The sequence below is a fragment of the Myotis lucifugus genome, unplaced genomic scaffold, assembly GCF_000147115.1.
Source record: "Myotis lucifugus unplaced genomic scaffold, Myoluc2.0 scaffold_110, whole genome shotgun sequence".
In the NCBI taxonomy this organism is placed as follows: Eukaryota; Metazoa; Chordata; class Mammalia; order Chiroptera; family Vespertilionidae; genus Myotis; species Myotis lucifugus.
In genome coordinates, this window is record NW_005871158.1 from 204,779 (window position 1) to 218,478 (window position 13,700).

The following is a 13,700-nucleotide window of genomic DNA, read 5'->3' on the forward strand; positions in this document are numbered from 1 at the left end:
GGCCACTGGCCCTGTCATGCTGATCAGGGGGTTTGGGCACTGCCCCTGTCATGCTGATCCGGTGCCAGGAGGCCTTGTGGCTCCGCTGATCCCAGTGCTGGGAGGCATATTACCCTTTTACTATATAGAATAGAGGCCTGGGGGCTGGCTGGTTTGCCCTGAAGGGTGTCCTGGTTCAGGGTGGGGGTCCCCACTGGGGTGCCTGGCCAGTCTGGGTGAGGGGCTGAGGGCTGCTTTCAGGCTGGCGGGTGACTGAAGCTCCCAACCTCTCCTTTTTTTTTCTCTTTTTTTCTTTTTTATTCTGGGCCAGCTTTAGCTCTGGCTCTAGCTCTGAGGCTTCCGCTGCTGGTTCTATAATCGAAACAATGTATAACTCCAGCTCTGAGATCCCGGCCTGCTGAAAGCTGGTTTCTGGGGTTTTGTTTTGCTTCTATGTTTGTTACAATGTTTCAAACTGCCAGCTGAGAGGCCGGCAGAGCAGGCGGGGAACGTTGGAGTCCTCCTTCACTGAAGGAAGCAAGCCTCATGTTTGCTTTAAGCTGCCTGGCTGCCGGCCGCCATCTTGGCTGTCAGTTAATTTGCATATCTCCCTGATTAGCCAATGGAAAGGGTAGCGGTCGTACGCTAATTACCATGTTTCTCTTTTATTAGTGTAGATGTTGGCTGGCATCTAAAGTTGTTTGGGCAAAAATCTACCAGTTCCAAGGAGTCATAAGATAATTTTCAGATAAAGTATTAAGGAGTTCTTTTGTAAATGGATTGTTAACCTCATTTTCTCTAACACTTTCTCTTATTTCTTTAAAGCTGTTAAAGGAGAGCGACTCGTTGTTAATCTTGCATAACGGGCAAGCTAAAGTTCTTCTTCTAACATGGCTTGCCTGACACAGGACCCCATAACTGAGGATCTAGTTGATGAGCCTTCCCACACCCGAGGCAGAGGATCGGGAAATATTTCCTCCAGCGACGGGGCTTTGGGTATTACAGGCTCTACAGGCTCTGATTCAGGAGGAGCAGGCAGTGGTAAATCCTCCTGTTCCTCTGTAGGCTTTTGATCTTCAATATGAAGTGGGAATAATGCAGCTCAAACAAGAGCCCACATAGTTAATGATGATAAGGGCACTCGTTTTCCCTGGGCCTGATTTCTCTTTAAATTCCTGCCCACTTGTTCTCAGAGATTAAGGTCTATCATTCCAGCATCAGGGGACCAAGGATTATATGTCATAACAATTTTAAATAAGTTTTTTAGTTGTTTTTCTGTAACAGAGGGACCACCTGCTTTTAATAACTGTTTCAGCACTGTGATATATTGCTGCTGTTCTGCGGACAACTATTGTCCATTATGAAACCTTGGCTGAGAAAGAATTCCCTCGAACTTGGAAATCCCAAGCGGGCTCTAATGACTTACTACACAGTTACTTTTGTTTTCTTCCTCTTCGTTTTCGAGTGTTTTATTGCGTTCCTGGCCTCCTCACAAGGGCACCAGCTGCCAGGGCTGACCAGCAGACCCTGAGCGACGGATGAACAGATTACTCTGACAGGTTTCTGTGAAAGAGAGGCTAAGGGATGTTTTACTTTAGAAGTAAAAGCAGTCCTGTTCGCCTGCCTCATTGGCTTTTTATTGTAACAACAGCTTGAACTCAAATTGTAACCTCTAAATACAATCAGCAGGGCAAGTCTCCTTGAGAAAGTATATGCTTCTACAAGGTCAGGTCTTTTTCTTTTAAATATATTTTATTGATTTTTTACAGAGAGAAAGGGAGAGGGATAGAGAGTTAGAAACATCGATGAGAAAGAAACATCGATCAGCTGCCTCCTGCACACTCCCCACTGGATATGTGCCCACAACCAAGGTACATGCCCTTGGCCGGAATCAAACCTGGGACCTGTGAGTCCGCAGGCCGACGCTCTATCCACTGAGCCAAACCGATTAGGGCAAGGTCAGGTCTTTAAAGATTCAAGCATAGAGGTTCTTGCAAAACACCCCGGGGGATTTGACTTGTTTGGAAAAGTCCAGGTAGGGGCTGGTAAGGTCCCTTTAGAGGCCCTTGACCTTTCAGAGAATCCTCCTTACAGACATTCCAACCAAGTCCTGTGCTTCCACACACAATTATATTTTACTAAAGCTGGGGTAGGGTACAATGACTGTAATGGTGTGAAATTAGAAGAGAAGAGGGAAAACATTGTATTTAAGAGTTCCAGCAACTATCATTGTCGTTTTCCAGAGCAAATATATGACAGTATTTTATTCATTTGTTTGTTTATTTATTTATTTACTTATTTGTAGCATTTTGAATCTTTAACAAACAGGCTAGTAATTTTAAGAAGCTGCTAGTTCACCTATTTTTAGGTCTGAAGGCATAGTCAGTTTGGGCAGTTCTTTAGTTACTATGAGTTTAGTATTGAAACAAACTGTTTTGTCCCTTTTTTCTACCCTAAAGCCTTAAAAGCTTTCATTCTCAATACCGTGGCTGCAAGTTCCTGCACAGTTAGGCTTCTGCATGCCCCTCTCCTCATACATGTTATCTCAGCTTCAGCACATGGACCTTCATTCAGATACCAAACACACCCACCGCTTCACCAATTGGGACTTTTGTACACAAACTCTCCTCTATCTGAAACTCTTTCTTCATTTTTTTCCCTAACTGTGTTCACCAAAAATGCATCTTACCTCTCATTTTTTCCTGAAAAGGATTGCTGACTGAGTAATCCAAATTCAGCCTCCTTTCTACACTTAGTCATAGCCCTCTGTATGCTTCCTTTACAATGCCTATTAGGGAGAGGGGGTCAGTCCTGGCCAGGATGGCTCAGCTGGTTGGAGTGTCATCCCATGCACAGGAGAGTTGTGGGTTCGATTACTGGTCAGGGCACATAACCAAGTTGTGGATTTGATCCCTGGTACTGGTGCGTTTGGGTGTTTCTCACATTGATGTTTCTCTCTCTCTCCCTCTCCCTTCCACTCTCTCTAAAATCATTTTTTAAAAGGGAATTGGGGCCGAACCGGTTTGGCTCAGTGGATAGAGCGTCGGCCTGCGGACTCAGGGGTCCCAGGTTCGATTCCGGTCAAGGGCATGTACCTTGGTTGCGGGCACATCCCCACTGGGGGGCGTGCAGGAGGCAGCTGATCGATCTCTCTCATCGATGTTTCTGGCTCTCTATCCCTCTCCCTTCTTCTCTGTAAAAAATCAATAAAATATATTTATTAAAAAAAAGGGAATTGGGGGTCAAATATTAAAATAATAAACATTTTTAATATTTTTATAATATGGTATCCCAATACCTATTCTGCTATAAGAAAGAAGGAGGCTGTGAACAATTCTACATGTGCAAATGGTGTCCAGACACTTTTGTTTTGGAAACTCTGTGGTAAAATGTAGCACAGGAAGACAGGCGCATGCAGTGTAAATTAAATTCCCCATAGCTCTCTGGAGTTGTAGTCAAGTTCCCAAACAAGCAGCAATTGCATGTTCCATGAATTTTTTTGTCCAAAAAATACAAGTGGACCCCAGTGGACGAATGTAGAGTCCAAAGAGAGTGCACAAAGCACATTAGGGAGAGTGCTTTAATTGTCTGAACACTTTTATACATTCTGCTATAGTTTGTGTGTGTGTTGTTGTGTTTAAATATATTTTTTATTATTGATAGTATTACAGATATCTCCCACCCCCTCGCTTTTGCCCCCTCCTCCAAACCCCTACCTAACCCCCAGGTCTTCACTACCCTATTGCTCATGACCATGGGCCATGCATATAAGTATATAAGTTCTTTGGTTCACCCCTTCTTGTCCCCCCAACCCCACATTGAGGTATGTCAGTCTGTTCCATGCCTCTATGCTTCAGGTCTTATTTTGTTGGTCAATCTATTTTGTTCATTAGATTTCACAAATAAGTGAGATTGTGTGATGTTTTTCTTCCTCAATTTGGTTTATTTCACTTAGCATAATATTTTCCAGGTCCATTTATGTTCTCCCAAAGGGTAAGAGATCCCTGTTTTTTACAGCTGCGTAGTATTTCATAGTATAAATGTCCCACAGCTTTTTTATCCATTCATCTACTGATAGGCATTTGAGCTGTTTCCAAATCTTAGCTATTGTAAATAATGCTGCTATGAATATAGGGGTGCATATATTCTTTCTGATTGGTGTTTGGGGGTTTTTAGGACATATTCCCAGGAGTGGGTCACTGGGTCAAATGAAAATTCCATTTTTAATTTTTTGAAAGAAACGCCATACTGTTTTCCATTGTGGCTACACCAATCTGCACTCCCACCAGCGGTGGACCAGGGTTCCCTTTCCTCCACATCTTCATCAACACTTGTAGTTTGATTTTTTTTTTATGATAGCCATTCTGAGAGGTGTGAGGTGATATCTCATTGTGGTTTTAATTTGCATTTCTCTGATGATTAGTGACTTTGAGCATTTTTTCATGTGTTTCTTGGCCATTTGTATGCCCTCTTTTGAGAAATGTCTATTCAGGTCTTCTGCCCATTTTTCAATTGGATTGTTTGTCTTCCCTTTGTTATGTTGTATGAGTACTTTATATATTTTGGATATTAACTCGTTATCAGACGTATCATTGGCCAATATGTTCTCCAATTGAGTGGGTTCCCTTTTAAATTTAATGTTTGGTTTCTTTTGCTGTGCAGAAGATTTTTATTTTGATACTAGAGGCCCAGTGCACAGATTCATGCACCGGTGGGGTCCCTCAGCCTGGCCTGTGCCCTCTTGCACATTCGGGGACCCCTCAAGGGATGTCAGACTGCCAGTTTCTGCCAGATCACAGGAATTGGGCAGAAACTGGCATTCTTACATCCCCCAAAAGGTGTAGTAGTGAGCCAAGCGGCAGGCAGCCAGGGAGAAACCAGAGTCCTGGAGCCCTGCTCCCGCTTATCCCAGTCCCACTGTGCCTGCCGCTGCTGCCACTCGGTAGGCTAGCTGATGCTCCACTGTGGTCTCTGAACTGTGGTGGCCAGCTGTCAGCCCTGCATCTGGTGCCAGACTGTCAGCTGATTGGTGCTCCTGCTGTGGGAGTACACTGAACACTAAGGGGGCAGCTCTTGCATTGAGCGTCTGCCCCTGGTGGTTAGTGTGCATCATAACGACCATTAGACTGGTCATTCAGTTGTTCAGTCACTTAGGCTTTTATATATATAGATAGTCCTATTTCTTTATTTTCTCCTTCCTTTTCTTTGCCCTAGGAGATGTATCAGTAAACATATCCTATGTGTGATGTCTGAGATTTTACTGTCTATATTCTCCTCTAAGATTGTTATGGTTTCATGCCTTACATTTTAAGTCATTTATCCACATTAGGTTTATTCTTGTGTATGCTGTAAGTTGGTGGTTTAGTTTCCTCTTTTTGCATGTGTCTGTCCAATTTACCCCTCACCATTTGTTGTAGAGACTGTCTTTACTCCATTGTATGTTCTTGCCTCCATTGTCAAATATTAATTGACCATAATGGTGTGGGTCAATTTCTGGGGTCTCTGTTCTGATCCATTGGTCTATATGCCTTTTCTTTTGCCAGTACCAGGCTATTTTGGTTATAACAAATTTGTAGTATAGTTTGATATCCAGTATTGTGATTTCCTCGTACTCTGTTCATCTATCTCAAGATTGCTGTAGCTATTCGGCATCTTTTATGATTCCATATAAAATTTTGGAGTACTTGTTCTAGCTCTGTGAAGTATGCCATTGGTATTTTAATAGGGATTACAATGAATCTGCAGATTGCTTTGGGTAGTATAGACATTTTAATGATGTTAATGCTTCCAATCCATGAACATGGTATATGCTTCCATTTGTTTGTGTCTTCCTATAGTTTTCCAAGTACAGGTCTTTTACCTCCTACAGTAAATTAATTCTTAGGTATCTTATCTTTTTTGTTGCAATGGTAAATTGTATTGCTTTTATAGTTTCTCTTCCTGAGAATTCATTATTGGTGTATAAAAATGCCATCAATTTGTGGATGTTGATTTTGTATCCTGCCATCTTGCCAAATTCATTTATTAAGTCTAATAGTTTCCTTGTGGAATCTTTAGGGTTTTCTATGTACAATATCATGTCATCTGAAAATAATGAGAGTTTTACTTCCTCCTTTCCAATTTGGATGCCTTTTATCTCTCTTTTTTGTCTGATTGCTGTGGCTAGGATTTCTAGTACTATGTTGAATAAAAGTGGTGAAAGTGGACAACCTTTAGTACTGTATTTTTCCGTGTTTAAGGTGCTATTTTTTTTAAGTCATTAGTCTGAAAATCTAGGGGCATCTTATACATGAATGTCAGCCAAGGAAGGAGATGTATGGGTGCATAGTCAACCATACCCTATCAAACAGGCTTCCTCCAATCACATGTCTTATTGTTACTGATGTCAGTTGATGCCGTATTTGGAGGTGGAGGTGGAGAGTGCTCAGATGAAACAGGGACAGGAGCATTCTGAGCCCATAAAGATGTCAAAAAATAAAAAGATAAAACCAGTAAGTGATTGTCTTACTCTGCAAAATTCAAACTGAATGTAATCAGCTATGTAAAAGAGCATGGAGATAGAGCTGCAGAGAGACAATTTGGATCTCCTCCCACTGAGCATATGATCAGACAGTGGAGAAAACAGGAAGAACAACTCCTTAAGATGCCCAAAAAGAAAAATACCTTAATAGGAAAACCAGAAATAAAATGTTTAAAATATTGATTTCTTCATTTTGGGTTGGGAAAGTGGGGGGTGTCTTATACATGAGGGGGTCTTATACAGGAAAAATATGGTATTGTGTTGGCTGTAGGTTTGTCATATGTGGCCTTTATTATGTCGAGTTATGATACCTCTATTCCCACTATACCAGGGGTGGGCAACCTTTTTGTGAGTGCGTGCCCAAACCAGCAAAATCTCTGGCCCAAAATTCTTCTGCGTGCCAATCTTAATTTTTTGAGAACATGCTACGCCTACTTGATATCTCTTAAGGTGTACGTATGTGAAGAACCTTGAAGAAATAATAAAATTCATTCGAGCGACAAAAACACAGTATATGATGATGAAAAATACATTTATTTTTTAATGTATACATGTACACTGATAGTCCGACAGAAAACTTTATGACTCCGTTTGATATTATCAGTGTGACTTTGCTGCTGCATCACTGATGACAGATTTTACATCAGGTTTATATTTCATGACCTTCAGAGATATGCAGGAGCTACTGCTTTCATTCGTCAGTCTACTCCCATTACAAGACTTAACAAAATTCATCACTGAGAACAAAGATTCACAATTGTAAATGGAAGATTATGAGAGAGGGTTTCGCATGCCAGCAAAAGTTACTGGCGTGCCATGTTTGGCACGCGTGCCAGGGGTTGCCCACCCTGCACTATACTGAGAATTTTTATCAAAAAAGGGTGCTGGATTTTGTTGAATATATTTTCTGCACTATTGATATGATCATGTGGTTTTTATCTTTCAATTTGCTTATGTGATGTATCACATTTATTGATTTGCAAATATTATGCCAGCCTTGTATCCCTGGAAAAATTCCTAATTTTTTCATGGAATATAATCTTTTTAATATGTTGCTAGATCTGATTTGCTAATATTTTGTTGAGGATTTTAGCATCTGTGTTCATCAGGGATATTGACCTGTAAATCTTTATCTTTGTAGTATCTTTATCTGGTTTTGGAATTTGGATAAAATTCTTTATCTTTGTAGTATCTTTATCTGGTTTTGGAATTTGGAATTTTCTAAAAAGAGCTTGGAAGTATTCCTTCCTCTTGAATTTTTTGAAATAGTTTGAGGAGGATGGGTGCTAGTTCTTTGAATATTTGGTAAAATTCACCTGTAAATCCATCTTGGTCAGGTCTTTTGTTTGATTAAAGTTTATAAATTATTCTTCTATTTCATCAGCTGTTATTGGCCTATTCAGTTTTTCTGATTCTTCCTGATTGAATCAGAAATAATTTGTGAAGATTGTACACTTCTAGCAATTTGTCCATTTCACCCAGATTGCGCAGTTTGTTGCTATATAGTTGTTCATAGTATTTGCTTACAATACTTTGTATTTTTGTGGTGTCCATTTTATATCACCTCTTTCATTTCTGATTATATTTATTTGGTTTCTCTTTGTTTCTTGATGAGCCTGGCTAGAGGTTCATCAATCTTGTTATCTTTTCAAAGGACCACCTTAGGATTTATTGATCTTTTGTACTGTTTTTTTTAGTCTGTATGTAATTTATTTGCACTCTGATCTTTATTATTTCCTTCCTTCTACTGGGCTTTTCTTCTTCTCTTTTGAATTCATTTACTTGTAGAATTAGATAGTTTATTAGTGCTCTTTCTTCTTTGTTTGAGGTAGGCCTGTAGTGCTATGAACTTCCCTTTCAGGACTGCTTTTGCTGTGTCCCATAAGTTTGGGGTGGTTATGTGTTCATTTTCGTTTGTTTGCAGGAAGTTTTTAATTCTTGCTTGATCTCATTAGTAATTCATTCATTGTTTAATAACATGCTATTTAGTCTCCATGTATTTGAGTGGTTTTTAAAAAATATATTTTATTGATTTTTTTACAGAGAGAAAAGGGAGAGGTATAGACAGTTAGAAACATTGATGAGAGAGAAACATCAATCAGCTGCCTCCTGCACATCCCCAGTAGGCAACCAAGGTACATGCCCTTGACCATAATTGAACATGGGACCCTTCAGTCTACAGGCCGACACTCTATCCACTGAGGCAAACCGGTTGGGGCTATTTGAGTTTTTTTGAGTTTTTTACTGTAGTTGATTTCTAACTTCATGCCCTTGTGATCTGAGAAGATGCTTGGTATTATACCAATCTTCTTGAATTTTTATAGACTTGTTCTGTGCCCTAATATGTGGCCTATCTTTGAGAATGTTCTATGTGCACTTGAGAATAATGGTGATTTGGGGTGCATTGTTCTGTAAATATCAGTTAGACCCATCTGATCTAGTGTGTCATTTAAGGCCTCTGCTTCTTTTTTGCTTTTTGTCTGGAAGATATATCAGGTGATGTCAGTGGTGTGTTAAAGTCCCCCACTATGATTGTATTGCTGTCAATATCTCCCTTAGTCCATCTAGAGTTTTTTATGTACTTGGGTGCTCCTATATTGGATGCATATATGTTTATAAGAGTTATATTTTCTGTTGAATCATTACTTTAGTATTCTGAAGTGGCCTTCATTGTCTCTTGTTATCGCCTTTGTGTTGAAGTCTATTTTGTCTGATATGAGTATTGCTACTCCAGTTTTCTTTTCCCTTACATTTGCATGGAATATATTTTTCATGCTTTCTCTCTCAGTCTGTGTATATCTTTAGTTCTGAGATGGGACTCTTGTAGACAGCATATATATGGGTCATATTTTCTTATCTATTCAGTCATTTTATGTCTTTTGAGTGAAGTATTTGTTCCATTTACATTTAAAGTTATTATTGATAGGCATTTATTTATTGACATTTTTATTTTTTTATGCCTATGATCCTCTCTCTGTCCTTTTCTTCTTCTTAAAACAGTCCCTTTAACAATTCTTGCATTGCTGATTTGGAGGTAATTTACCCCTTTAACCTTTTTGTATCTGAAAAGCTGTTTATTTTGCCTTCAATTTTAAATGATAGCCTACTGGATACAGTCTTGAATTTAGGCCCTTGCTTTTTATTACTTCAAGTACTTCATGCCACTCCCTTCAGGCCTGAAGTGTTTCTCTTGAAAAGTCAATTGACATTCTAATGGGAACGCCTTTGTATCTAATTTTCTCTCTGTATGTCTTGCTACCTTTAAGATTATTTCTTTGTCTTTAATATTTGCCATCTATATATATATAAGCCCAGCAACCAGAACTGTGGAATGACGAGAATGACCAATGGCTATGACGCATACTGCGGCAGCCAATCAGCCTGATCTGGGCCCCGATTGGCCGCTCCCCCAGCCGACCCAGCCCCTGATCGGCCCCCAACACCCCAATTGGGGGTTGAGCTGGCCACCAACCTCCCTCAGCCCCTCCTCCTGCACTGGCCTGACCTGATGAGCCCCGATCGGGGTGGGCCCATTGGACTCCCCCACACATGAATTCCTGGACCAGGCCTCTAGTTTTAATTATGATGTGTATAGGTGTGGGTCTCTTTGGGATCATCTTGATTGGCACTCTCTATGCTTCTTGAACTTGTGTAAAATTTTCCTTCACTAGGTTGGGAAAGTTTTCTGTCATTATTTCTTTAAGCAGGTTCTCTGTTCCTTGCTCATCCTCTTCCCCTTCTGGTATTCCTATAATACAGATGTTGTTATGTTTCATGTTGTCCCAGAGCCCCCTTTAACTATCTTCCTGCTTTTTTATTGGTTTTTCCATTTGCTGCTCTAATTGGGTATTTATTTCTACCTTGTCTTCCAAATCACTGATTCAGTCCTCTACTTCATCCAATCTACTTTTAATCCCTTTCAATGTGTCCTTCTTGTCAGATTTATCATTCTTGATTTTTATCTGGTTCTTGTTAATGGCCTCTAATTCCCTTTTCATGCTGTTGTAATTTGTACTAAGTTCCTTAAGCATCTTTATAACCATTGCTTTGAACTATATGTCTGATAGGTTGCTTGCTTCCATCTCATTTAGTTCTTTCTCTGTAAATTCCTCTTTTCTCTCATTTGGGGATTGTTTCTTTGTCTCCCATTTTAGCTGTCTCTTTGTATTTGCTTCTATGTATTTGATAGAACTGCTAAGCCTCCCAGTCTCTGTGGGATGGCCTTATGTAGAAGGTGTTTGAGGGGTCCAGTGGTGTAGTCTCTTTGTTCATCTGAGCTGGATGCTCTAGAAATGCCCTGTGTGTGTGGTTTGGGCTATCCTGTTCTAATTGGGACTTTATTGTTGATGTCCCATGTGTGGCATAGTTGACCCCTTTGACTTGCTGACAATGAGGTTCAACCCAATGTCATTGTTCCAGTTGTCCAGTGATTGGGGACTCCTTATCCCAGAAGCTGAGTCTGCCTTGAGTCTCACACTTTGATTGACCCTGTTCTGAGCTGTACTTCTTTCCCCCATGGAACTGGTCCTACAGGTGTCAGCTACAGTTGCTTGGGGTCCTGCTGGCTTTCGCTCGCTGAACAGTCTAGGATGGTTTTTGTGGCAAGGACCCAAACTGATGTTTCTGACTTATTTAACCAGACAAAGACTCAAAGCCTCCCGAGAACCGCCTCTGCTTACAAACTGATTGGATTCAGTCTGGAGTAGACTTAAGCAATCGTCCACAGGTGGGGTGATAGGTTTTCCAACAGAAAGGGACAACTGCTTCTACCTGGATTTTAATTATTATTCACAGTCTTTTAATCCTCCCCAGAAACCACAGGGTAGAGCAAGAGATTTTCTAATAGGGCGGGTCAACTGTTTCCCCCCCAGAAAAAATGGCAAAGATAGTAAAGGTTTGCCTGAGAAAGATGACCTGGTTTGCCTGAGAAAGATGACCTCCGTAGCATGAGGGAATAACTCAGCACATGAAATGAAGGTGTTTGCATTCTGAGCTCTAACCTCAGATTCCCCAACCCTACTTATGTTCATACAGTTCCAGTCCACTCTGCCCTCCCTCTGCCAGAGCCCAGAATGAGTGGCTGCACTCAAAATGTTGTGTATTGGCCCTTTAAGAGGGTACCTGCATTTCCAACAAACACTCCCTGGCAGACAGCAACTCTGCTGTTTTTCACAGCAAGAGGTTATATGGACAGCTTTCTCAGTTCTGGTGCTCTCTGCTGGGAGGCTCAGCTTGGGGATTTGACCCCAGGGTTCTCAGTGGCAAACCCCCACAGCTGAGATAACTCTCTGGAACTTCAGCTTCTGTCTGTGGGAACTTGGCCAGCTCTTTCATGCCTCCAACTTTTCTATCAGTCTCTATGCGGTCTCCACTTTCCATCCTTGGTTATCAGACTTCTCTCCAGCTAGTCTTCAGTTGATTATTCAGGGAGGATTTTTTTTGTATTTCAGTTATAATTTCAGTTAGGTCCTGGGAGCATGTCTGTGAACTTTCATTTACTCCACTGACATTTTCCGTATCTTCTGCAATAGATTTAGATTATCAAAACCAGGCTCAAGGATTGTTCCTACAGAAAGGCAGCTGATTTTTTGGAAATGAACCTGTGATAAAAGTCGCTCTTCCCTGCTTTCTCTTTCATCTCTTTCGTTATGTTTCCAGTAAATGGCATTCCCAGTGGCCTAAATTGACCTACAAGATTGCTTTTCTGTCTGGAAAACCTTTAGATTACAATTTATGTCAATTATAATTACTAAAGCTGGGGGAGAGAGAATGATGATAAAGGGCTAAAATTGGAAATGGGAAAGAGAAAAATCATTGTATTTAAGAGTTCCAACAACTCTCATAGTTGTTTTCCAGAGCAAATGTGTGGTACTTCATTATGTATGTATGTATGTATGTATGTATGTATGTATGTATTGTTTTTTTATTTTTTGTATTAAATCTTTAAAAAACAGGCTGGTAATTTTAAGAAGCTGCCAGTTGGCATATTTTTAGATCATAAGGCATGGCCAGAGATTATCAGTTTTGGCTGTCCTAATTCATATTTACACAGTAGTCACAATGAGTTTATTAAAACAAATTATCTTGTCACTTTTTTCTACAGAAAGTCCTAAAGTGTTAAAAGCTTGCATTCTCCACACCATGGCTGCAAGATCCTACATATTCTGACTCCTGCCTGCCCCTCTCCTCATCATATGTTATCTCAGCTTCAGATACCAAACACACCCAATACATCACCAAACAGCACATTTGTACACAAACTTTCCTCTGTCTGAAACTCTCTTCCCAAACATTTTTCCTAAATGTTTTCACTGAAAATTTATCTTAAACTTCATTTTTCCAATGAAGGATTGCTGGCTGAATGGTCCAAATTTTCAGTTTCCTTTCTACAGTTACTCATAGCCCTCTGTATGATTCCTTTACAATGCCTATTAAACATTCAAATGTTACATTTGTTTGTATAACTTGTTTTAATGTCTTCTCTCTGATATAAAAATAGTGCATGAGCAAAGGGACCATGTCTGCTGTGCTTATTATAGAATCCTCAATGCCTTCCCCAGTGCTCAGCCATGGTCAGTGGTCAGTACATATGCACTGAGTGATTAAATGCAGTCATGTTTAAAAGTACCATTTGATGTCATCCAGGATTATATTTGAGTTTTTTTCTGCAGTGTAACCTTGCAATAATATCAAAATGCATCAATAATGCAGAAAACATGAACAGATAAAAATGAGCTCTTGTTAATACTACATTTGTTTCTATCATTCTTGTTATCACAATCATCATTATCATTATCATCACCATCACCATCGGTGTTAGGTTTGCCTTTGATTGTCCTGTCATTCAAACAAAGCCACAGTCTCTAAGTAAGAAATGTATTATGTAAAACCAAGGAACTTTAGAGGTTGTGCTAAAATTCTATTTATGTTGACATTGAGGATTTGGATTTTATTCTGAATTAAGTTATTTACTTACTGTCATTCTAAATAAAAATAAAAAACCACCACTGGCTGTTTGGCTCAGTGGATAGAACGTTGGCCTGCAGACCAAAGGATCTGAGTTCCTTTCCAGTTAAGGGCATTTACTGGGTTGCAGGCTCCTCCCTGGTGTGGGTTTTGGTCAGAAGGAGGCCAGGGCTGCCTGTTAAACATCCTACAATGCCCAAGACAGCTCCCACAAATTATATATATATATATGTTT